Source organism: Ochotona curzoniae, unplaced genomic scaffold (genome assembly GCF_017591425.1).
Source record: "Ochotona curzoniae isolate NIBS_2020 unplaced genomic scaffold, NIBS_Ocur_1.0 contig_2235, whole genome shotgun sequence".
NCBI classification, from domain to species: Eukaryota; Metazoa; Chordata; class Mammalia; order Lagomorpha; family Ochotonidae; genus Ochotona; species Ochotona curzoniae.
The window spans coordinates 2,242,102-2,266,283 of NW_024465384.1; positions in this window are offsets into that span (position 1 = coordinate 2,242,102).

The window sequence follows — 24,182 nt, forward strand, 5'->3', positions numbered from 1 at the left end:
TGCGAGGGCACGCTGTGGGTTCAACATGAACGTTTGTTTATGTGCTTAGCGTCTTTGCAGGAGCAGCGTCAGTCAGCTTAGCAACGAGCGCCTTCTCCAGCACGGAGGTGGACGCTGCCTCAGCAGTCTCGGCTCCTCACGACTTCAGGGAACACAGTAGAGCCCTGTGTCACTTCACCCAGGAGGCAGGAAAAACAAAGCCATGACAAATCCTCCTGTCAGAAGCCAACACAGGAGAACGAGGGAAACTCATTGCAAGCTTAGTACCTTTTTCTGTTAGAAGATTTATATTTTTTATTTGAAAAGCAAGGTGACGTTGCTGGGACTGTCTCATCCGCTGCGGGACACCTGTCAGTGGTCAGAGGTCCTCTTGCCCAGGCGCACTGACCCAGCAGGCAGCCAGGGAGAAGGGAGGAAGATGGCCTTGCATTCCCTCTCTGCTTGTTTGGCGGGTGTTTGGCGTCATGCGGCCCCTAGAGGGCAGCACGGGGTAGCGCAAGGTGTCTGGCTTGTCCAGAAGCAAACTGCAATATTGAGAAGTTTACAGTGAGAGAATTTTGGATGCACGGATTGACCCATCCTTGGGAAGAAAGTGAATGTTCTGGAGCAGGAAATCTGTGATGGTGGTGTCCACTCTGAGTTAGCGTTTGTGCCCTAATGGTGCTTGCTTCCTTCAATAGAGTCTTAGCAGATGTTGCAGCTCCTCAAGCTGTGAGTGAGAGCAATGTCAGCTTGTTGGGATCTGTGCGGTGTGCCAGCTGTGGCGTGGGCAGTGTGTGCTTTTGCGCTGTGGTGTGCATGTGGCCGTGTGGCTGTTGTGGCCCAGTGGTATCAGCGCGCATCCTGCAAATGCGTTGAAGGAAGCGAAGTGCGCAGGAGTCCTCCTCTCCTGCAGGTACTTCTTTGCACCTGACAGTTTAGCAACTGTCTCCCCTTTGCTCTGTGCAGGTTTGTTCCAGTTTCTGATCTTTCTATCACAGCAATTTCCTCCTAATTGACTACTAAATTTTGGTAATCATAGAGCATTTACGTGAATTCAAGATTGCAAAGGAGAATTTGAGTTAATTTTTGTGAAATTGGTAAAGTTTAAACTATTTTTTACCATGTATTTCTTTTTATTGCAGAGTCAGATATAAAGAGAAGATCTTGCATCAGAAGTTTCACTCCTCAAGTGACCACAATGGCCAGAGAGCTGCACCGGTCGGAAGCCAGGAGCCAGGAACTTCCTCCAGGTCTCCCACATGAGTGCAGGTTCCCAAGGCTTTGGGTCATGCTCAACTGCCTTCCCAGGCCAGAAGCTGGGAGCTGGATGGGAAGGGACTGCCGGGATTAGAACCTGCACCCATATGGGATCCTGGAGTGTTCAAGGAGAGGACTTTAGCCGCTAGGCCACTACTCTGGGACCAAGTTTCAACATTGTAGAGACAAAGGTGAAGGTGATTGTGGGAGATGGGTGGAGAAACAGAGGTCCTCTCTTTGGGTCACCACCCAGATGCCCCCGTGTCCAGGCTGGCCCAGGCACGAATGTGGAGCTGGATTCCTCCAGGTCTCTGCTGAGTGGCAGGGCTGACACGGTCAGCCAGCAAGGTGCACCTTACCGGGAAGCTGGAGTCAGGGAGGACACTCTTGTCATTCAAAATGAATGTGTGTTCCTGAACTGCTGTTTGAAGTGCTCAGCCAAATGCCTGCCCCGAGAGTGGTCGAGTTTGGTTTGAGTGTGTTGGAGAAAACATGTTGCAATTCTCTGGCAAGGATTCAACCACATCTACTAGAATAGGCATAGGAACTCAGCAGGTGGGTTCCCTCTCTGCTTGTTGGCGGGTGTTTGGCGTCATGCTGCCACTGGAGGGCAGCACGGGATAGCGCAAGGTGTCTGGCTTGGCCAGAAGCAAACTGTCATCTTGAGAAGTTTACTGTGAGAGACACTTGGATGCACGGATTGTCCCATCCCTGGAAAGGAAGTGAATGTTCTGGAGCAGGAAATCTGTGATGGTGGTATGCACTCTGAGTTAGCGTGTTTGCCCTAATGTTGCGTTCTGTCTTTCAATCTACCTTCAATAGAGTCTTAGCAGATGTTGTAGCTCCTCAAGCTGTAAGTGAGAGCAATGTCAGCTTGTTGGGATCTGTGCGGTGTGCCAGCTGTGCCGTGGTCAGTGTGCTTTTGCGCTGTGGTGTGCATGTGGCCGTGTGGCTGTTGTGGCCCCAGTGGTATCAGCGCATCCTGCACATGCGTTGAAGGGAGCGTGGCTGCGCGGCTGTCCTCCTCCTGCTTTGTTGAATGCATCTGCATCATGGCCGGTTGGTGGCTCCCGTCAGCGCTCTATGGGCAAAGGACACTGGAACCTGGTGTTGCTGGAGTGTCCAGTTCTAGGAGGAGTGTGCGGCTGAGAAGGCAAAGGGAGTGAAGGGAGGATTCTCTGTAGTCTTGTGAGTGGGTTGCTAATGCTGCTGCTCATTGCACCTGAACTGTGTCTGAACGCGAACCTTGTTGAGGTCACACTCTCGTGCTTGAAAGTGTTTCCTGTAGAAAAAGTGATCAAGTATTCAAAGGCTGCACTGAAGGAGAAGTGATCGCATCAGAAAGTGCTGCACCAATAGGAAGCCATGAGCCTGGAACTTCCTCCAGCTATTCCACTGGACACGCATGTGCAGGCACAGGAGCTGCCCATCGCTCACGCATGCGCAGGCACAGGAGCTGCCCCTCAGAGCAGCAGATCATGGGCTGTCCTGCAGTTACTTCTTTCCACCTGACAATTTAGAAACTGCCTCTCTCCCCGCTCTGTACGGATTTCTGATTTGTCGTTTACAGCAATTTCTTGCTAAATAACTTCTACGTTTGGGTAATCGTAGATCACTTCTGTGAATTCAAGGTTGCAAAGGACTTTCAGAGTTCAATTTTTGCGAAATTGGTAAAGTTTAAAGTTATTAACATTTATTTACTTTTATTACAGAGTCAGATATATAGAGAAGAAGATATTGCATCAGAAGTTCCACTCCTGAAGCTATACCAATGGCCAGAGCTGTGCTAATCAGAAACCAGGAGCCAGGAACTTCCTCCATGTCCCCCATGTAAGTGCAGGTTCTGAAGACTTGGGTCTGTCCTCAACTACTTTCCCAGGTCACAAGCAGGGAGCTGGATGGGAAGGGAGTGCCAGGAATCTACACCCAGATGGGATCCTGGAGTGTTCAAGGAAAGGAAATTAGCCACTAGGTGACTACTCCAGGCCTGATTTTCAACTTTGTAGAGACAAAGGTGAAGGTGATCAAGGGAGGTGTGGGGAGAAACAGAGGTCCTCTCTGTGGGTCACCGCCCAGATGCCCCCGTGGCCGGGCTGGCCCAGGCACGAATGTGGAGCTGGATTCCTCCAGGTCTCGGCTGGACAAGGTCAGCCACCAATGAGCACCTTACTGGGAAGCTGGAGTCAGGGAGGACACTCTTGTCATTCAAAATGAATGTTTGTGCCTGAACTGGTGGTTGACGTGCTCAGCCAAATGCCTGCCCCGAGAGTGGTCGAGTTTGGATTGAGTGTGTTGGAGAAAACATGTTGCAATTCTCTGGCAAGGATTCAACCACATCTATTGGATTAGGCATAGGAGTGCGGCTGTGTGACATCCCCTCTGTCAGGTGCTCTAAATCCTGATGCACAGTTTGACTGTTGCTGTCCAAAGTGGCTGTCACTCTCCTCGTGTTCCATGGGATGCTACTCTGAGGCTTGCACCTGCCTCACTTGCTTAGGATGCGCTAGCCCCTGGTGTCAGCGCACATCCATCGGCCTGGGCACCACATGCAAGGTGTTAGCAAATGGGCATCAAACAGGGAGGAGATGGGGTGCAAACTCAAAGCCAGAATGGATTCATGCAAGGGAATCAGTCCCAGAGGTGTAAGCAGCTGCCGGCATGCGTAAGCAGGAAGCACGTGGCAGGGACAGAGTGTAGTTCTGAGCGAAGTGGACAGAGCTTAAGGCCTGTGAGGGTCGAGAATGGGGCATGGGGGAAGCTGAGCTCCCTGTTGATGATGAGGACTAGGCAGTTGCAAAGGAACTCAGTAGGTGGGTTCCCTCTCTGCTTGTTGGGCGGGTGTTTGGCGTCATGCTGCCACTAGAGGGCAGCACGGAGTAGCGCAAGGTGTCTGGCTTGCCCAGAAGCAAACTGCAATCTTGAGAAGTTTACTGTGAGAGACACTTGGATGCACGGATTGTCCCATCGCTGGGAAGGTACCGAATGGAGACAGTAGAATGTTCTGGAGCAGGAAATCTGTGATGGTGGTGTCCACTCTGAATTTAGTTTTTTGCCCTAATGGTGCGTTCTGTGATGGTTGTGTCCACTCGGAGTTAGCGTTTTTGCCCTAATGGTGGGTCTGTATTTAATATACCCTCAATGAGGCAGGTGAGGGTCCTGAGCGGGGCAGGGGGCAGTGGTAGAGCTGAGCTCACTGTTTGTGGGCGTGGACTGGGCAGTAGTAAAGGAACGCAGCAGGTGGGGAAAGGAATCTTCCGGGAAGTGGATCTGAGTGGGTCGTTGTTCTGAGCTGATTTCCGGGGTGTAGCGGCGGGAGACTGGGTGTGCTCTGAGGTGTGGATGTTGTCATCACTGCCGGACTAAAAGGGCTGAGGCTTGTGTCCCTGCTCTGAGAAGGGAATTGCTTGGAGTTCGTCTCTAGCGGTGTCTTCCCCGTCGTGTGCGAGGGCACGCTGTGGGTTCAACATGAACGTTTGTTTATGTGCTTAGCGTCTTTGCAGGAGCAGCGTCAGTCAGCTTAGCAACGAGCGCCTTCTCCAGCACGGAGGTGGACGCTGCCTCAGCAGTCTCGGCTCCTCACGACTTCAGGGAACACAGTAGAGCCCTGTGTCACTTCACCCAGGAGGCAGGAAAAACAAAGCCATGACAAATCCTCCTGTCAGAAGCCAACACAGGAGAACGAGGGAAACTCATTGCAAGCTTAGTACCTTTTTCTGTTAGAAGATTTATATTTTTTATTTGAAAAGCAAGGTGACGTTGCTGGGACTGTCTCATCCGCTGCGGGACACCTGTCAGTGGTCAGAGGTCCTCTTGCCCAGGCGCACTGACCCAGCAGGCAGCCAGGGAGAAGGGAGGAAGATGGCCTTGCATTCCCTCTCTGCTTGTTTGGCGGGTGTTTGGCGTCATGCTGCCACTAGAGGGCAGCACGGGGTAGCGCAAGGTGTCTGGCTTGCCCAGAAGCAAACTGTAATCTTGAGAAGTTTACAGTGAGAGAATTTTGGATGCACGGATTGACCCGTCCCTGGGAAGGAAGTGAATGTTCTGGAGCAGGAAATCTGTGATGGTGGTGTCCACTCTGAGCGTTTTTGCCCTAATGTTGCAATCTGTTTTTCTGTATACCCTCAATAAGGCATGTGAGGGTCCTTAGCAGTACAGGGGGCAGTGGTAGAGCTGAGCTCACTGTTGATGGGTGTGGACTGGGCAGTGGAGATGGTAAGCCAACATAGGATATGAGAGAAATTCCTTGTAAATATGTGTTTTTTTTTCAATTAAAATATTTATCTTTTTGTAATTAAATTGCATGGTGACGTTGCTGTAAAACGGTCCCATCTGCTCCCGGACACCTGTCACTGGTCAGAGGTCCTCTTGCCCAGGCGCACTGACCCAGCAGGCAGCCAGGGAGAAGGGAGGAAGATGGCCTTGCATTCCCTCTCTGCTTGTTGGGCGGGTGTTTGGCGTGATGCTGCCACTAGAGGGCAGCACGGGGTAGCGCAAGGTGTCTGGCTTGCCCAGAAGCAAACTGTAATCTTGAGAAGTTAACTGTGAGAGACACTTGGATGCACGGATTGTTCTGTCAATGGGAATGCACCGAATGGCAACGGTAGAATGTTCTGGAGCAGGAAATCTGTGATGGTGGTGTCCACTCTGAGTTAGCGTTTGTGCCCTAATGATGCGTTCTGTCTTTCAATCTAACTTCAATAGAGTCTTAGCAGATGTTGCAGCTCCTCAAGCTGTGAGTGAGAGCAATGTCAGCTTGTTGGGATCTGTGCGGTGTGCCAGCTGTGCCGTGGTTAGTATGTGCTTCTGTGCTCTGGTGTGCATGTGGCCGTGTGGCTGTTGTGGCCCCAGTGGTATCAGAGCGCATCCTGCACATGCGTTGAGGGGAGCGTGGCTGCGCGGCTGTCCTCCTCCTCCTCCTGCTTTGTTGAATGCATCTGCATCATGGCCGGCTGGTGGCTCCCATCAGCGCTCTGTGGGCAAAGGACACTGGTGCCTGGTGTTGCTGGAGTGGCCAGTTCTAGGAGGAGTGTGCGGCTGAGAAGGCAAAGGGAGTGAAGGGAGGATTCTCTGTAGTCTTGTGAGTGGGTTGCTAATGCTGCTGCTCATTGCACCTGAACTGTGTCTGAAAGCAAGCCTTGTTCAGGTCGTAGACTCGTGCTTGAAAGTGTTTCCTGTAGAAAAAAAAGTGATCACGTATTCCAAAGCTGTTCTGAAAGAGAAGTATTCAGAACAGTCAGAGTTTCCATGCCTCCTAAATTCCCCTGTAACATGCTGTGCCACAAGCGGTGCCGTCCTCTAAGAAGGAAGCTCTGGGGACACATGACCAGTGCCCTTGCTGGAGTGTGCTGGTCCAGCCGCCTCCCCATTTGCACCCAGAGCCATCTGCAGGCCCCTGCTGTGTGGGCTGCTTCTGCCTTTGTGCCAACCTGTGCTTGTGTGTGGTGTCTGTGTGCTGTCAGGTTGACGCTGGGTGCAAAGCAAACACTGGGGGAACATGTTCTGCTAACGCAGTCTGAGCTGCCTAATGCCAGGAGTGCTTGGGGATGTCAATTCTTTGGAAACCATTTTGATTGGAAAGGTGGATGTTATAGAGAGAGTTCTTCCATGCACTGGGTCACACATGCACAGGGCATTGGAGCTTCCCATCAGAGCAGCAGATCATGGGCTCTCCCGCAGTTACTTCTTTCCACCTGACACTTAAGAAACCACCTCTCTCCCTGCTCTGTGCAGGTTTGTGCCAGTGCCTGATCTTTCTAGTCACAGCAATTGCCTCCTAATTCACACCTAAATTTCGGTGATCATAGAGCATTTACGTGAATTCAAGATTGCAAAGGAGAATTTGAGTTTGATTTTTGTGAAATTGGTAAAGCGTAAACTATTTTTTAAATGCATTTCTTTTTATTTCAGAGTCAGATATACAGAGAAGAAGATCTTGCATCAGAAGTTCCACTCCTGAAGTGATTGCAGTGGCCAGAGCTGCACTGATCAAAAGTCAGGAGCCAGGAACTTCCTCCATGTCTCCTATGTGAGTGCAGGTTCCCAAGGCTTTCGGCCGTCCTAAACTGCTTTCCCAGGCCACAAGCAGGGAGCTGGATGGGAAGGGAGTGCTGGGAATAGATCTGGCACCCCTTTGGGATCCTGGAGTGTTCAAGGAAAGGAAATTAGCCACTAGGTGACTACTCCAGGCCTGAGTTTCAACTTTGTAGAGACAAAGGTGAAGGTGATCAAGGGAGGTGTGGGGAGAAACAGAGGTCCTCTCTGTGGGTCACCGCCCAGATGCCCCCGTGGCCGGGCTGGCCCAGGCACGAATGTGGAGCTGGATTCCTCAAGGTCTCTGTTGAGTGGCAGGGCTGACACGGTCAGCCACCAATGAGCACCTTACCGGGAAGCTGGAGTCAGGGATGACACTCTTGTCATTCAAAATGAATGTTTGTGCCTGAACTGGTGGTTGAAGTGCTCAGCCAAATGCCTGCCCCGAGAGTGGTCGAGTTTGGATTGAGTGTGTTGGAGAAAACATGTTGCAATTCTCTGGCAAGGATTCAACCACATCTATTAGGATAGGCATCGTTGTGTGGCTGTGTGACATCCCCTCTGTCAGGTGCTCTGCAATCCTGATGCACCGTTTGACTGTTGCTGTCCAAAGTGGCTGTCACTCTCCTCGTGTTCCATGGGATGCTACTCTGAGGCTTGCACCTGCCTCACTTGCTTAGGATGCGCTAGCCCCTGGTGTCAGCGCACATCCATTGGCCTGGGTACCACATGCAAGGTGTTAGCAAGTAGACAGAGCAGGGCAGGGGGAAGCTGAGCTCCTTGTTGATGTGCCTGGGCTAGGCAGTTGCAAAGGAATTCTTTAGGTGTGTTCCTTCTCTGCTTGTTGGCGGCTGTTTGGCGTCATGTGGCCACCAGAGGGCAGCACGGGGTAGCGCAAGGTGTCTGGCTTGCCCAGAAGCAAACTGTAATCTAGAGAAGTTTACTGTGAGAGATTTGGATGCACGGATTGACCCATCCTTGGGAAGGAAGTGAATGTTCTGGAGCAGGAAATCTGTGATGGTGGTGTCCACTCTGAGTTAGCGTTTTTGCCCTAATGGTGCTTGCTTCCTTCAATAGAGTCTTAGCAGATGTTGCGGCTCCTCAAGCTGTGAGTGAGAGCAATGTCAGCTTGTTGGGATCTTTGCGGTGTGCCAGCTGTGTCATGGTCAGTGTGTGCTTTTGCGCTGTGGTGGGCATGTGGCCGTGTGGCTGTTGTGGCCCCAGTGGTATCAGAGCGCATCCTGCAAATGCGTTGAAGGAAGCGAAGTGCGCAGGAGTCCTCCTCTCCTGCAGGTACTTCTTTGCACCTGACAGTTTAGCAACTGTCTCCCCTCTGCTCTGTGCAGGTTTGTTCCAGTTTCTGATCTTTCTATCACAGCAATTTCCTCCTAATTGACTACTAAATTTTGGTAATCATAGAGCATTTACGTGAATTCAAGATTGCAAAGGAGAATTTGCATTAATTTTTGTGAAATTGGTAAAGTTTAAACTATTTTTTACCATGTATTTCTTTTTATTGCAGAGTCAGATATAAAGAGAAGATCTTGCATCAGAAGTTTCACTCCTGAAGTGACCACAATGGCCAGAGAGCTGCACCGGTCGGAAGCCAGGAGCCAGGAACTTCCTCCAGGTCTCCCACATGAGTGCAGGTTCCCAAGGCTTTGGGTCATGCTCAACTGCTTTCCCAGGCCACAAGCAGGGAGCTGGATGGGAAGGGACTGCCGGGATTAGAACCTGCACCCATATGGGATCCTGGAGTGTTCAAGGAGAGGACTTTAGCCGCTAGGCCACTACTCTGGGACCAAGTTTCAACTTTGTAGAGACAAAGGTTAAGGTGATCAAGGGAGGTGGGTAGAGAAACAGAGGTCCTCTCTTTGGGTCACCACCCAGATGCCCCCGTGTCCAGGCTGGCCCAGGCACGAATGTGGAGCTGGATTCCTCCAGGTCTCTGCTGAGTGGCAGGGCTGACACGGTCAGCCAGCAAGGTGCACCTTACCGGGAAGCTAGAGTCAGGGAGGACACTCTTGTTATTCAAAATGAATGTGTGTTCCTGAACTGCTCTTTGAAGTGTTTGGCCAAATGCCTGCCCTGAGAGCAGTCGAGTTTGGATTGAGTGTGTTGGAGAAAAGATGTTGCAATTCTCTGGCAAGGATTGAACCACATCTACTAGAATAGGCATAGGAACTCAGCAGGTGGGTTGCCTCTCTGCTTGTTTGGCGGGTGTTTGGCATCATCATGCCACTAGAGGGCAGCACAGGGTAGCATCGGCTCAGGCATGCACAGGGCATTGGAGCTACACATCAGGGCAGCAGATCATGGGCTCTCCTGCAGGTACTTCTTTCCACCTGACAGTGAAGAAACTGCCTCTCTCACTGCTCTGTGCAGATTCGTTCCAGTTTCTGATCTTTGTGATCACAGGAATTTCTTCCTAATTGACACCTAATTTTCGGTAATCATAGAGCATTTACGTGAATTCAAAACTGCAAAGGAGAATTAGAGTTCAATGTTTTGAAATTGGCAAGGTTTAAACGTTTTAACATTTATTTATTTTTATTGCAAAGTCAGATATATAGAGAGGAAGATCTTGCATCAGAAGATTCCCTCCTGAAGTGATCGCATTGGCCACGTCTGCGCTGATTGGAGGCCAGGAGCCAGCAGCTTCCCCCAGGTGTGTCATGAGAATGCAGGTTCCGAAGACTTGGGGCCATCCTCAAATGCTTTCCCAGGCCACAAGCAGAGAGCTGCATGGCAAATGGGGCAGCTGGGATTAGAACCTGCACCCATATGAGATCCTAGATTGGGATGCTACTCTGAGGCAAGCCTCACTTGCTTAGGAGGCGCTAGACCATGGTGTCAGCGCACATCCATCGGCTGAGCACACATGCAAGGTGTTAGAAAATGGGCGTCAAACAGCGGGGAGATAACGTGTGAACTCACAGCAAGAAGGGATTTATGCAAGGGAATCAGTCACAGACAGAGGTGGCCAGTTGCTGGTGTGCCTAAGGAGGGAGCACGTGGTAGGGGCCAGAGTGTAGTTCTGAGCGAAGTGGACAGAGCTTAAGGCAAGTGAGGGTCGAGAGCATAGGGCATGGGGGAAGCTGGGCTTCCTGTTGCTCACCTTGGACTGGCAGTTGCAAATGAACTCAGTAGGTGGGTTGCCTCTCTGCTTGTTTGGCGGGTATTTGGCGTCATGCTGCCACTAGAGGGCAGCACGGTGTAGCGCAAGGTGTCTGGCTTGCCCAGAAGCAAACTGCAATCTTGAGAAGTTTACTGTGAGAGACACTTGGATGCACGGATTGACCCGTCCCTGGAAAGGAAGTGAATGTTCTGGAGCAGGAAATCTGTGATGGTGGTGTCCACTCTGAGTTAGCGTTTTTGCCCTAATGGTGCGTTCTGTCTTTCAATCTACCTTCAATAGAGTCTTAGCAGATGTTGTAGCTCCTCAAGCTGTAAGTAAGAGCAATGTCAGCTTGTTGGGATCTGTGCGGTGTGCCAGCTGTGCCGTGGTCAGTGTGTGCTTCCGTGCTCTGGTGGGCAGGTGGCCGTGTGGCTGTTGTGGCCCCAGTGGTATCAGAGCGCATCCTGCACATGCGTTGAGGGGAGCGTGGCTGCGCAGCTGTCCTCCTCCTCCTGCTGTGTTGAAAGCATCTGCATCATGGCCAGCTGGTGGCTCCCATCGGCGTTCTGTGTGCATAGGACACTGGTGCCTGGTGTTGCTGGAGTGTCCAGTTCTAGGAGGAGTGTCCTGCTGAGAAGGCAAAGGGAGTGAAGGGAGGATTCTCTGTAGTCTTGTGAGTGGGTTGCTAATGCTGCTGCTCATTGCACCTGAACTGTGTCTGAACGCGAACCTTGTTGAGGTCACACTCTCGTGCTTGAAAGTGTTTCCTGTAGAAAAAGTGATCAAGTATTCAAAGGCTGCACTGAAGGAGAAGTGATCGCATCAGAAAGTGCTGCACCAATAGGAAGCCATGAGCCTGGAACTTCCTCCAGCTATTCCACTGGACACGCATGCGCAGGCACAGGAGCTGCCCCTCAGAGCAGCAGATCATGGGCTCTCCTGCAGTTACTTCTTTTCGCCTGACAATTTAGAAACTGCCTCTCTCCCCGCTCTGTACGGATTTCTGATTTGTCGTTTACAGCAATTTCTTGCTAAATAACTTCTACGTTTGGGTAATCATAGATCACTTCTGTGAATTCAAGGCTGCAAAGGACTTTCAGAGTTCAATTTTTGCGAAATTGGTAAAGTTTAAAGTTTTGAACATTTATTTATTTTTATTACAGAGTCAGATATATAGAGAAGAAGATCTTGCATCAGAAGTTCCACTCCTGAAGCTATACCAATGGCCAAAGCTGTGCTAATCAGAAACCAGGAGCCAGGAACTTCCTCCATGTCCCCCATGTAAGTGCAGGTTCTGAAGACTTGGGTCTGTCCTCAACTACTTTCCCTGGTCACAGGCGGGGAGCTGGATGGGAAGGGAGTGCCAGGAATCTACACCCAGATGGGATCCTGGAGTGTTCAAGGAAAGGAAATTAGCCACTAGGTGACTACTCCAGGCCTGATTTTCACCTCCAGGTGAAGGTGATCAAGGGAGGTGTGGGGAGAAACAGAGGTCCTCTCTGTGGGTCACCGCCCAGATGCCCCCGTGGCCGGGCTGGCCCAGGCACGAATGTGGAGCTGGATTCCTCAAGGTCTCGGCTGGACACGGTCAGCCACCAATGAGCACCTTACCGGGAAGCTGGAGTCAGGGATGACACTCTTGTTATTCAAAATGAATGTTTGTGCCTGAACTGGTGGTTGTCGTGCTCAGCCAAATGCCTGCCCCGAGAGTGGTCGAGTTTGGATTGAGTGTGTTGGAGAAAACATGTTGCAATTCTCTGGCAAGGATTCAACCACATCTACTAGAATAGGCATCGTTGTGTGGCTGTGTGACACCCCCTCTGTCAGGTGCTCTAAATCCTGATGCACAGTTTGACTGTTGCTGTCCAAAGTGGCTGTCACTCTCCTCGTGTTCCATGGGATGCTACTCTGAGGCTTGCACCTGCCTCACTTGCTTAGGATGCGCTAGCCCCTGGTGTCAGCGCACATCCATCGGCCTGGGCACCACATGCAAGGTGTTAGCAAATGGGCATCAAACAGGGAGGAGATGGGGTGCAAACTCAAAGCCAGAATGGATTCATGCAAGGGAAACAGTCCCAGAGGTGGCAAGCTGCCGGCATGCGTAAGCAGGAAGCACGTGGCAGGGGACAGAGTGTAGTTCTGAGCGAAGTGGACAGAGCTTAAGGCAAGTGAGGGTCGAGAATGGGGCATGGGGGCAGCTGAGCTCCCTGTTGATGATGAGGACTAGGCAGTTGCAAATGAACTCAGTAGGTGGGTTCCCTCTCTGCTTGTTGGGCGGGTATTTGGCGTCATGCTGCCACTAGAGGGCAGCACGGGTAGCGCAAGGTGCCTGGCTTGCCCAGAAGCAAACTGCAATCTTGAGAAGTTTACTGTGAGAGACTTTTGGATGCACGGATTGTCCCATCGCTGGGAAGGTACCGAATGGAGACAGTAGAATGTTCTGGAGCAGGAAATCTGTGATGGTGGTGTCCACTCTGAATTAGTTTTTTGCCCTAATGGTGCGTTTTGTGATGGTGGTGTCCACTTTGAGTTAGCATTTTTGCCCTAATGGTGGGTCTGTGTTTCAATATACCCTCAATAAGGCAGGTGAGGGTCCTGAGCGGGGCAGGGGGCAGTGGTAGAGCTGAGCTCACTGTTTGTGGGCGTGGACTGGGCAGTAGTAAAGGAACGCAGCAGGTGGGGAAAGGAACCTTCTAGGACATGGATCTGAGCTGATTTCCAGGGTGTAGCGGCGGGAGACTGGGTGTGCTCTGAGGTGTGGATGTTGTCGTCACTGCCGGACTAAAAGGGCTGAGGCTTGTGTCCCTGCTCTGAGAAGGGAATTGCTTGGAGTTCGTCTCTAGCAGTGTCTTCCCCGTCGTGTGCGAGGGCACGCTGTGGGTTCAACATGAACGTTTGTTTATGTGCTTAGCGTCTTTGCAGGAGCAGCGTCAGTCAGCTTAGCAACGAGCGCCTTCTCCAGCACGGAGGTGGACGCTGCCTCAGCAGTCTCGGCTCCTCACGACTTCAGGGAACACAGTAGAGCCCTGTGTCACTTCACCCAGGAGGCAGGAAAAACAAAGCCATGAGCAAATCCTGCTGTCAGAAGCCAACACAGGAGAACTTTTGAAACTCATTGCAAGCTTAGTACCTTTTTCTGTTAGAAGATTTATATTTTTTATTTGAAAAGCAAGGTGACGTTGCTGGGACTGTCTCATCCGCTCCGGGACACCTGTCAGTGGTCAGAGGTCCTCTTGCCCAGGCGCACTGACCCAGCAGGCAGCCAGGGAGAAGGGAGGAAGATGGCCTTGCATTCCCTCTCTGCTTGTTTGGCGGGTGTTTGGCGTCATGCTGCCACTAGAGGGCAGCACGGGGTAGCGCAAGGTGTCTGGCTTGCCCAGAAGCAAACTGCAATCTTGAGAAGTTTACAGTGAGAGAATTTTGAATGCACGGATTGTCCCGTCAATGGGAAGGCACCGAATGGCAACGGTAGAATGTTCTGGAGCAGGAAACCTGTGATGGTGGTGTCCACTCTGAGTTAGCGTTTTTGCCCTAATGATGCGTTCTGTGTTTTTCAACCTACCTTCAATAGAGTCTTAGCAGATGTTGTAGCTCCTCAAGCTGTGAGTGAGAGCAATGTCAGCTTGTTGGGATCTGTGCGGTGTGCCAGCTGTGCCGTGGTCAGTGTGTGCTTCCGTGCTCTGGTGGGCATGTGGCCGTGTGGCTGTTGTGGCCCCAGTGGTATCAGAGCGCTTCCTGCACATGCGTTGAGGGGAGTGTGGCTGCGCGGCCTACCTCCTCCTCCTGCTTTGTTGAAAGCATCTGCATCATGGCCGGCTGGTGGCTCCCATCAGCGCTCTGTGGGCTAAGGACACTGGTGCCTGGTGTTGCTGGAGTGTCCAGTTCTAGGAGGAGTGTGCTGCTGAGAAGGCAAAGGGAGTGAAGGGAGGATTCTCTGTAGTCTTGTGAGTGGGTTGCTAATGCTGCTGCTCATTGCACCTGAACTGTCTGAAGACAAGCCTTATTCAGGTCGCACTCTCATGCTTGAAAGTGTTTCCTGTAGAAAAAAAAAGTGATCACGTATTCCAAAGCTGTTCTGAAAGAGAAGTGATCGGAACCGTCAGAGCTTCCATGCCTCCTAAATTCCCCTGTAACATGCTGTGCCACAAGCGGTGCCGTCCTCTAAGAAGGATGCACCCGGGTGTTGTGACCAGCGCCCTTGCTGGAGTGTGCTGGGCCAGCCGCCTCCCCATTTGCACCCAGAGCCGTCTGCAGGCCCCTGCTGTGTGGGCTGCTTCTGCCTTGTGCCAACCTGTGCTTGTGTGTGGTGTCTGTGTGCTGTCAGGTTGATGTGGGGTGCAAAGAAAATACTGGGAGAGCATGTGCTGCCTAATGCAGTCTGAGCTGCCTAATGCCAGGAGTGCTTGGGAATGTCAATCCTTTGGAAACCATTTTGATTGGAAAGGTGAATGTTATAGAGAGAGCTCTTCCATGCACTGGGTCACGCACGCGCAGGGCACAGGAGCTGCCCATCGGCTCACACATGCGCAGGGTATTGGAGCAGCCCATCAGAGCAGCAGATCATGGCTGTGCTGCAGGGACTTCTCTCCACTTGACAGTTAAGAAACTATCTCCGTCTCTGCACAGGTCCATTCCAGTTTCTGATCTTTCCAATCACAGGACTTAATTCCTAAGTGACTCCTAGATTTTGGGGCATCATAAAACATTTACGTGAATTCAAGGTTGCAAAGAAGATTTTGAGTTTACGATTTGTGATATTGGTAAAGTTTCAAGTTTTTAAACATTTATTTCTTTTTATTGTAGAGTCAGATGTATAGAGTGGAAGACCTTGCAAAATCCAAGTGATCACAACTGCCAAGCTGCACTGATTGGAAGCCAGGAGCCAGGAATTTCCTGCATGTCTCCCATGTGGGTGCAGGTTCCCAAGGTTTTGGGTCGTTCTCAACTGCTTTCCCAGGCCACAAGCAGGGAGCTGGATGGGAAGGGACTGCTGGGAATGGAACCAGCAAACAGATGGGTTCCTGCAGTGTTTAAGGACGAATTCAGCTGCTAGGCCACTACTCCAGCCCCGAGTTTCAACTTTGTAGAGACAAAGGTGAAGGTGATCAAGGGAGGTGTGGGGAGAAACAGAGGTCCTCTCTGTGGGTCACCGCCCAGATGCCCCCGTGGCCGGGCTGGCCCAGGCACGAATGTGGAGCTGGATTCCCCCAGGTCTAGGCTGAGTGACAGGGTTGACATGGTCAGCCACCAAGGTGTACCTTACTGGGAAGCTGGAGTCAGGGATGACACTCTTGTCATTCAAAATGAATGTGGGTGCCTGAACTGCTGGTTGACGTGCTCTCGCCCCGAGAGTGGTCGAGTTTGGATTGAGTATTTTGGAAAAAACATGTTCCCATTCTCTGGCAAGGATTCAACCACATCTATTAGAATAGGCATCGTTGTGTGGCTGTGTGACATCCCCTCTGTCAGGTGCTCTAAATCCTGATGCACAGTTTGACTGTTGCTGTCCAAAGTGGCTGTCACTCTCCTCGTGTTCCATGGGATGCTACTCTGAGGCTTGCACCTGCCTCACTTGCTTAGGATGCGCTAGCCCCTGGTGTCAGCGTACATCCATCGGCCTGGGCACCACATGCAAGGTGTTAGCAAATGGGCATCAAACAGAGAGGAGATGGGGTGCGAACTCAAAGCCAGAATGGATTCATGCAAGGGAAACAGTCCCAGAGGTGGCCAGCTGCTGGCATGCCTAAGCAGGGAGCAAGCACTTGGCAGCAGAGGACAGAGTGTAGTTCTGAGCGAAGTGGACAGAGCTTAAGGCATGTGAGGGTCGAGAATGGGGCATGGGGGAAGCTGGGCTCCCTGTTGATGATGAGGACTAGGCAGTTGCAAAGGAACTCAGTAGGTGGGTTCCTTCTCTGCTTGTTTGGCGGGTGTTTGGCGTCATGCTGCCACTAGAGGGCAGCACGGGGTAGCGCAAGGTGTCTGGCTTGCCCAGAAGCAAACTGCAATCTTGAGAAGTTTACTGTGAGAGACACTTGGATGCACGGATTGTCCCGTCCCTGGGAAGGCACCGAATGGCAACGGTAGAGTGTTCTGGAGCAGGAAATCTGTGATGGTGGTGTCCACTCTGAGTTAGCGTTTTTGCCCTAATGGTGCGTTCTGTCTTTCAATCTACCTTCAATAGAGTCTTAGCAGATGTTGTAGCTCCTCAAGCTGTGAGTGAGAGCAATGTCAGCTTGTTGGGATCTGTGCGGTGTGCCAGCTGTGCCGTGGTCAGAGTGTGCTTCCGTGCTGGTGGGCATGTAGCCGTGTGGCTGTTGTGAACCCAGTGGTGTCAGAGTGCATCCTGCACATGCGTTGAGGGGAGCAAGGCTGTGCAGCCTGCCTCCTCCTCCTCCTGCTTTGTTGAAAGCATTTGCATCATGGCCAGCTGGTGGCTCCCATTGGCGTTCTGTGTGCCTAGGACACTGGTGCCTGGTGTTGCTGGAGTGTCCAGTTCTAGGAGGAGTGTGCGGCTGAGAAGGCAAAGGGAGTGAAGGGAGGATTCTCTGTAGTCTTGTGAGTGGGTTGCTAATGCTGCTGCTCATTGCACCTGAACTGTGTCTGAACGCGAACCTTGTTGAGGTCACACTCTCGTGCTTGAAAGTGTTTCCTGTAGAAAAAGTGATCAAGTATTCAAAGCTGCACTGAAAGAGAAGTGATCAGAACCGTCAGAGCCTCCATGCCTCCTAAATTCCCCTGTAACATGCTGTGCCACAAGCGGTGCAGTTCTCTAAGAAGGAAGCCCCTGGGGCACGTGACCAGTGCCCTTGCTGGAGTGTGCTGGTCCAGCCGCCTCCCCATTTGCACCCAGAGCTGTCTGCAGGCCCCTGCTGCGTGGGCTGCTTCTGCCTTGTGCCAACCTGTGCTTGTGTGTGGTGTCTGTGTGCTGTCAGGTTGACGCGGGGTGCAAAGTAAACACTGGGGGAAACCATTTTGATTGGAAAGGTGGATGTTATAGAGAGAGCTCTTCCATCACTGGGTCACACACACGCAGGGCACAGGAGCTGCCCATCGGCTCACACACGCGCAGGTTATTGGAGCAGCCCATCAGAGCAGCAGATCATGGCCTGTGCTGCAGGGACTTCTCTCCACCTGCCACTTAAGAAACTGCCTCTCTCCCCGCTCTTTGCAGGTTCGTTCAAGTTTCTGATCTTCCAATCAAAGCACTTCCTTCGTAATTGACTCCAAATTTGGGGAATTATAGAACATTCAGTGTTGCAAATTAGAATTTTAGTTTACAATTTGTGATATTGGTAAAGTTTCAACTTTTTAAACATTTATTTCTTTTTATTGCAGATTCAGATGTATAGAGTGGAAGATCTTGCAAAATCCAAGTGATCGCAACTGCCAAGCTGCACTGATTGGAAGCCAGGAGCCAGGAATTTCCTGCATGTCTCCCATGAGGGTGCAGGTTCCCAAGGTTTTGGGTCATCTTTAACTGTTTTCCCAGGTCACAAGCAGGGAGCTGGATGGGAAGGGACTGCTGGGAATAGAACCGGCACCCAGATGGGATCCTGGAGTGGTCAAGCAGGACTTTAGCCGCTAGGCCACTACTCCAGCCCTGAGTTTCAACTTTGTAGAGACAAAGGTGAAGGTGATCAAGGGAGGTGTGGGGAGAAACAGAGGTCCTCTCTGTGGGTCACCGCCCAGATGCCCCCGTGGCTGTGCTGTCCTAGCCAGGAACGCAAAGCTAGATTCCTGCATGTCTCTGCTGAGTGGCAGGGTTGACATGGTCAGCCACCAAGGTGTACCTTACTGGGAAGCTGGAGTCAGGGATGACACTCTTGTCATTCAAAATGAATGTGGGTGCCTGAACTGCTGGTTGACGTGCTCTCGCCCCGAGAGTGGTCGAGTTTGGATTGAGTATTTTGGAAAAAACATGTTCCCATTCTCTGGCAAGGATTCAACCACATCTACTAGAATAGGCATCGTTGTGTGGCTGTGTGACATCCCCTCTGTTAGGTGCTCTAAATCCTGATGCACAGTTTGACTGTTGCTGTCCAAAGTGGCTGTCACTCTCCTTGTGTTCCATGGGATGCTACTCTGAGGCTTGCAGCTGCCTCACTTGCTTAGGATGCGCTAGCCCCTGGTGTCAGCGCACATCCATCGGCCTGGGTACCACATGCAAGGTGTTAGCAAGTGGACAGAGCAGGGCAGGGGGAAGCTGAGCTCCTTGATGATGTGCCTGGGCTAGGCAGTTGCAAAGGAATTCCTTAGGTGGGTTCCTTCTCTGCTTGTTGGCGGCTGTTTGGCGTCATGCTGCCACTAGAGGGCAGCACGGGGTAGCGCAAGCTGTCATCTTCAGTTGACTGTGAGAGACTTTTGGATGCTCGGATTGTCCCATCACTGGGAAGGCACAGAATGGCAATGGTAGAATGTTCTGGAGCAGGAAATCTGTGATGGTGGTGTCCACTCTGAGTTAGCGTTTGTGCCCTAATGGTGCTTCCTACCTTCAATAGAGTCTTAGCAGATGTTGTAGCTCCTCAAGCTGTGAGTGAGGTAAGCTGTGGCAATTAAGGATCAAGGCTGTGGCAACTAAAGAGTACAGTTCCGGGGGCAGTGCAGTAGTTCTGTATGAAAGAAAAGTTGTGAGGAGTGCTGCTCTCCTGTGTCTTTGTGCCCAGGGAAGGTTCTACCTGGTTTTCAGGCCTCAGTGGATTTCTCTCTGACCACCTTGAAGCTCTTTCACTCGCTGGTTGCATGGACTCTCAGCACCGCACTAAGAATTCTGTAATCTCTTGAGGCATTGTTTTTTGTCCCTGTGAGATGGTTTCGCAATCCATGTGAGTTCGAGAGTTAATGTTTCTGATAATGTCTTGGTTTCTGGGCCTTTGACAATTTACACACAGGAGCCCTGTTAAGCCCATGCCATTTCTGGACACCTTATTGTGTGCTAACCATTGTCTTAGAATCTGGCCCAGACATGTAGCACACCTCCTTGGAAAGGGCTTGATAAGTATCCTAAATAGTAATACAAGTGATGGGAGAGAGAGCTGAAACTGCTATGGCAATAAATATAGTTATTGTTATGTCAAATGTTAGCCTGTCCTTGCAACTCTTTAGAGCATAGAAAGTGTAGTTGCTTTAACAGCTTTCATAATTCTTTTTTTTTTTTAAGATTTATTTATTTATTGGAAAGTCAGATATACAGAGAGGAGGAGAGACAGAGAGGAAAATCTTCTGTTCGATGATTCACTCCCCAAGTGAGCGCAACGGCCGATGCTATGCCGATCCAAAGCCGAGACCCAGGAACTTCTTCCACGTTTCCCACATGGATGCAGGGTCCCAAAGCTTTGGGCCATCCTCGACTGCTTTCCCAGGCCACAAACTGGGAGCTGGATGGGAAGTAGAGCTGCCAGGATTAGAACCGGTGCCCATATGGGATCCCGGGGCATTCAAGGCGAGAACTTCAGCTGCTAGGCCATGCTGCTGGGCCCCATAATTCTTTAACTGGAAGAAATATAGGGCGATTTTTATTAACATCATAGAGATATACTTTGGATTATTGTTTGATTGCTTATGAGGTTGTAGAACCTACAGTTGCAGGGGGATTTAATGATTGAAACTTTTTCTCTTGGATCTTTATTTTTTTCTCTTTTGTTGTTTTCTTCTACTAAGTGATAGGTAAGTTCTGAAAATAAAATGCAGTAGGAATGTTTTACTGATTAGTAGGCAACCATCTGTGCTTTGGCCTTGGAGTTCTGGCTGCCAACTAATGAACCTTCTGAAGAATGAATAATGGCTTGCTTTAAACAAACTAGAGTAACTTACACAATTATCGTTAGAGCACCTGGTTGACCAGGAAACAAACAACAAAAAAATGAAACATCTGTGCATACCCATGTAGACATGAAGAAAAATTGAACACTCAAACAATTGTGCAGATGTCTGTGATGTGTCTAATAATAATAATAATGAAAAAGCAAGGCTTCATACTCAGCTGTAGCAAGATGGCACCAAGTGGAAAGGTCAGCGTGTTTCCTTATCGACAATGCCACACACCAATCTTGACTTTTTGAAATCGGCTGAAGCTGGTCTTCGGCACTAGATGCACGCTAGGACAAGGCAAGGCAAGGCAAGGTTAGGCAAGCCTAGGGAATGTCAAGACTAGTCAAGGGAATGGAAAAAGCAAGACTAGGACAAGGCTAGGGAAAGGCAAGGCTAGGCAAGGCAAGGATAGTCGAGGCAAGGCTAGGGCAAGGCTACGCAATGCTAGGGTAATTCTAGGGAAAGGCAAGACTAGGGCAAGGCCTAGCCTTGCTCTAGCCTTGCCCTAGCCTTGTTTGCCCTATCCTTGCCTGGCCTTGCCTTGCCCTAGCACTGCCTTGCCCTGGCCTTGCCTTAGCCTTACACTAGCCTTGCCTTGCCCTAGCCTGGCCTTGTCCTAGTCTTGACTTGTCCTGCCTTGCCTTGTCCTAGCCTTGCCCTGGGCTTGCTTTGCCCTAGCTTTGCCTTGCCTAGCCTTGCCTAGACTTGCCTTGTCCTAGGGTTGCTTTGCCCTGGCCTTGCCCTACCTTGCCATGCCCTAGACTTGACTTGCCTGTCCCTAGGGTTCCTTTTCCCTAGCCTTGCCCTAGCCTTGCATTGTCTAGCCTTGCCTTGCCATACATTTGCCATGGGCTTGCCTTGCTCTAACTTTGCCCTAGCCTTGCCCTACCCACCATGCCATAGTCTTGCCTTGCCTTGCCCTAGCCTTGCGTTGTCCTAGTGTTGACTTGCCCTAGCCTTACCTAATCCTAGCCTTGTCTTGTCCTAGCTTTGCCTTGCCCTTGCCATGCCTTTTCCTAGCCTTGACTTGCCTTGCCCTAGCATGACCCGTGCATTTCCCCAGTCTTGCCTTGCCTAGGCTTGCCTCTCCCTAGCCTTGCCTAGCCTTGCCCTAGCGTTGCCCTAGCCATGCATTACCTACCTTTGACCTAGCTTTGCCTTGTCTAAGCCATAAGTTAGCCTTGCATTGCGCTAGCCTTGGGTTGTTCTAGCCTTGCCTTGCTCTTCCCTGCTGTTGCCCTAGCCTTGCCTAGGGTTATTCCCTAGCCTATCTCTAGCCTTGACTTACCCTGGCCTTGACTTGCCTAGCCTTGCCATACACTACGCTCGCCTAAGACGTGCCTTGCCCTAGACATGCCCTAGCGTTGCATGGCCCACCTTACCCTAGCCTTGGCAAAACCTAGCCTTGCCATAACCTAGGCTTGCCCTAGCCTTGCCCTTGCCTTGCCTTGCTTTGGTTTAGCCGTGCATTGACCTAGCCTTGCCATGCCCTAACCCTAGGTAGTCAAGCATTGCCTTGCCCTAGTCTTGCCTTGCCCTAGCCTTTCCTTGCACTGGCAAGTTTAGGGCATGGCTAGAGTAAGGCAAGGCTAGGGCAAGGCTAGGCTAGTGTAAGGACAGGCAAGGCTGGGGCAAGGCAAGACTAGGGCAAGACAATGCTAAGGCAAGACATTGTAAGACAAGTCAAGACTAGGACAAGGAAAAGCTAGGGCAAGGCAAGGCAAGTCTAGGGAAAAGTAAACCTAGGGCAAGTCTAGGACAAGGCAAAGCTAGGGCAAAGCTAGGATAAAGCAACCTTAGGGCAAGGCAAGGCCAAGGCAAGGCAAAGCTAGGGCAAGGAAAGGCTAGGGCAAGGCTGGACAAGCCTAGAGCAACACAACGCTACGGCAAGGCAAGGCTAGGGCGAAGCAAGGCTAGGAATGCTTAGGGTTGGGGCAAGGTAAGGCTAGGGCAAGGCAAGGCTAGGGCAAGGCAAGGCTAGGACGAGGCAAGGCTAGGGCAAGGCAAAGCTAGGGCAAGGCTAGGGCAAGGCAAGGCAAGGCAAGGGCAAGGCTAGGGCAAGGCTAGGATAGCCTAGGGCAGGGCAAGGCTAGGGCATGGAAAGGCAAGGCTAGTGCAAGTCAGGCCTAGGGCAAGGCTAGGCTAGGGCAAGGCAAGGCAAGGCTAGGGCAAGGCTAGGGCAAGGCTAGGCTAGGGCAAGGCAGGCTAGGGCAAGGCAAGGCTAGTAAAGTCAGGGCAAGGCTAGGCTAGGGCAAGGCTAGGCTAGGGCAAGGCAGGTAGGGCAAGGCAAGGCTAGTCAAGTCAAGGCAAGGCAAGGCTAGGGCAAGGCTAGGGCAAGGCAAGGCAAGGCAAGGCAAGGCTAGGCCAAGGCTAGGGCAAGGCTAGGCTAGGGCAAGGCAAGGCTAGTCAAGTCAAGGCAAGGCAAGGTTAGGGCAAGGCTAGGGCAAGGCCAGGATAGAGCAATGCAGGTAGGGCAAGGCAAGACTAGTCAAGGCAAGGCAAGGCTAGGGCAAGGCTAGGCTAGCCTAGGACAAGGCAAGGCTAGGGCAAATCAAGGCAAGGCTAGGGCAAGTCAAGCCTAGGGCAAGCGTAGGGCAATGCAAGGCAAGGCTAAGGCAAGGCTAGGGAAGACCAACCCTAGGGCAAGTCTAGGGCAAGTCATTGCTAGGGCAAGGCTACGGTAAAGCAACCTTAGGACAATGCAAGGCTAGAGTAAGGCAAGCCTAGGGCAAGGCTAGGCTAGTGCAAGGCAAGGCCAGGCTAGGGCAAGGCTAGGGCAAGGCTAGGCTAGGAAAAGGCAAGGCTAGGGCAAAGCAAGGCTAGTCAAGTCAAGGCAAGGCAAGGCTATGGCAAGGCTAGGACTGCTTAGGGTTAGGGCAAGGCAAGGCTAGTCAAGGCAAGGCAAGGCAAGGCTAGGGCAAGGCTAGGGCCAGACTAGGCTAGCCTAGGACAAGGCAAGGCTATGGCAAGCCGAGGACAAGGCAAGGCTAGGGCAAATCAAGGCAAGGCGAGGGCAAGGCAAGGCAAGGCTAAGGCAAGGCTAGGGAAGAGCAACCCTAGGGCAAGTCTAGAGCAAGGCATTGCTAGGGCAAGGCTACGGTAAAGCAACCTTAGGACAATGCAAGGCTAGAGTAAGGCAAGCCTAGGGTAAGCGAAGGCTAGGGCAAGGCAAGGCTAGGGCAAGGCTAGGGCAAGGCTAGGCCAAGGCTAGGGCAAGGCAAGGCTAGGGCAAGGCAAGGCTAGTCAAGTCAAGGCAAGGCAAGGCTAGGGCAAGGCTAGGGCAAGGCCAGGATAGAGCAATGCAGGTAGGGCAAGGCAAGGCTAGTCAAGGCAAGGCAAGGCTAGGGCAAGGCTAGGGCAAGGCTAGGCTAGCCTAGGACAAGGCAAGGCTAGGGCAAATCAAGGCAAGGCTAGGGCAAGTCAAGCCTAGGGCAAGCGTAGGGCAATGCAAGGCAAGGCTAAGGCAAGGCAAGGGAAGAGCAAGCCTAGGGCAAGTCTAGGGCAAGGCATTGCTAGGGCAAGGCTACGGTAAAGGAACCTTAGGAAAATGCAAGGCTAGAGTAAGGCAAGCCTAGGGCAAGGCTAGGCTAGGGCAAGGCAATGCAAGGCTAGGGCAAGGCTAGGACTGCTTAGGGTTAGGGCAAGGTAAGGCTAGGGCAAGGCAAAGCTAGGGCAAGGCACGACAAGGCGAGGGCAAGGCTAGGCCTAGGCTAGGATAGCCTAGGGCAGGGCAAGGCTAGGGCATGGAAAGGCAAGGCTACTGCAAGGACAAGCGTAAGGCAAGGCAAGGCAAGGCAAGGCTAGGGCAAGGCTAGGGCAAGGTAAGGCTAGTCAAGGCAAGGCAAGGCAAGGCTAGGGCAAGGCTAGGGCAAGGCAAGGCAAGGCTAGGGCAAGGCTAGGGCAAAGCAAGGCTAGGACTACTTAGGGTTAGGGCAAGGTAAGGCTAGGGCAAGGCAATGCAAGACAAGTCAAGACTAGGACAAGGCAA